The sequence below is a fragment of the Lycium ferocissimum genome, chromosome 8, assembly GCF_029784015.1.
Source record: "Lycium ferocissimum isolate CSIRO_LF1 chromosome 8, AGI_CSIRO_Lferr_CH_V1, whole genome shotgun sequence".
In the NCBI taxonomy this organism is placed as follows: domain Eukaryota; kingdom Viridiplantae; phylum Streptophyta; class Magnoliopsida; order Solanales; family Solanaceae; genus Lycium; species Lycium ferocissimum.
The window spans coordinates 2078354-2080167 of record NC_081349.1 but is presented as its reverse complement, the minus strand read 5'-3'; positions in this window follow the sequence as shown (position 1 = coordinate 2080167).

Here is a 1814-nt window from a genome sequence, read left to right as displayed (position 1 = left end):
ATAAAATCGCAACGTATGATTCATGCCATAGAAAGAAAAAGGGACGAGTCTTAACATACCTGCGCCGCGCCTTACTAGCTACGCCTATCCATCCAAATTCGTTGCCGCTAGTCTACATTCAAGACGATTGACACAATCATTAGATTCATTACCGCGTACTTGTCTTAACCTTTCAAATACATTTACTTATGATCTCGCCGGAATTTCGGGCAAAGATCTCTATAAATATACCCCCCGAGATCTCTAACTCGCCAAATTTTTAATCAACGACATCCCGGGAATTCAACCCGGCCAAACCAACAACAATACCACAATTATTCTAGCAATACTTCAATATCCAATTCAATTCAATTCAATTCACATAATCTTCCAACAACTTAATCAACACACTACTTCATCTGAAACATTCTATCTCAACAACAACCATACGTCTCATTGTCATTCATGTACGCTAGCTTTAACCACAACCTTCATTCTACATTACATGATCCATAACGACAACAACTAAAATGTCAAATTACATCAATTTACCTTAACTTACCAAATCGCCTACTATTCGGTTACAACAACTTCTTACACATTTTCATGCATTTCCCTCCATCTCTATACATTCCAACAACATAAGATTTCATAAAAATTATTCATTTCTTTCCATGCAATGCAACACACACCCACACGGCCCACTCATGCAACACACGGCCACAACACTACATGCACACTTCCACAAATTTTCATTCATTTCTAGACATAATGACAACAACCAACATGCTACATACACTTAATCCATTCTTTCTACACACTATAACACATGCACGGCCAATCACTATGCATGCACGGCCACACTTCAACAAGCAAGATTCCATGTTTTTCATTCGTTTCTCCATACCACAACATATACCAAGCATCCACAACACATAAGAGAAGATTGGTTCTTACCTTTTTCTCTTCGACTTTCCACTTGGCCTAGGATCATGAACTTGTACAAATGAATGATTTTCTTGTTCCAAAGACTCTTCCACGTTGTAGAGGACCTTCCAATTACTTGGAATACAAGAAGAAAATGATTTTTGAACCATAATTTTCCATGTTCCAAGTTCGGCCACCATGGCCGAACTCCTCTCCCTTCTCTTTTTTTTTTGTTTTGTTTCTCCTTCTTCCTTTAATTGATGACTTCATTCTCTTCTCTCCTATATATATATATACCAAGTCATGTGAGGGGGCACATGCCCCTCTCTCTAGAATTTTCTTTTAATTTCTAGCAAAGATGACTTATTTGTCATCTTTTTTTTTTTTTTTTTTTTTTTCCTCACATGGTCAATATGACCTCCTTGGAGCATTCAAGAAACTTATGCGAAATTCCCGTTTTGCCCCTCGACTTTTCTCAATATTACCATTTTGCCCCTAGCCTTCCGCATTATTTCCACGGCCCATTTTACAAATTTCTCTCTTTGGCCTTAACCTCTCTCAATACTTTCACACTATTAATGTTCATAAATAATATTTACTGCCGACTCGTACATAAAAAAACATTTGAGAATGGTCTTGCTCAGCGCCTCCCCCGGAGCGGGATACTCCCCCCCGCCTACTCCGTACCTGCCGCAACCCGGCGGGAAAACCGGGTGCTCGCCCAGCGTGCTGAGGACGAACTCGCTACTGAACCTGTAGGCTGAGTCCCACCCCCTCACTCTCGCCGACGAGCAATCTCTCATCATATGACCAACTCGCCCACAAGTATAACAAGCATCCGAACCTGCACGACACATTGTCGGGTCTGCACCGCCGCACTTTGTCCGCACCGTGGTACCGGAGGTCTC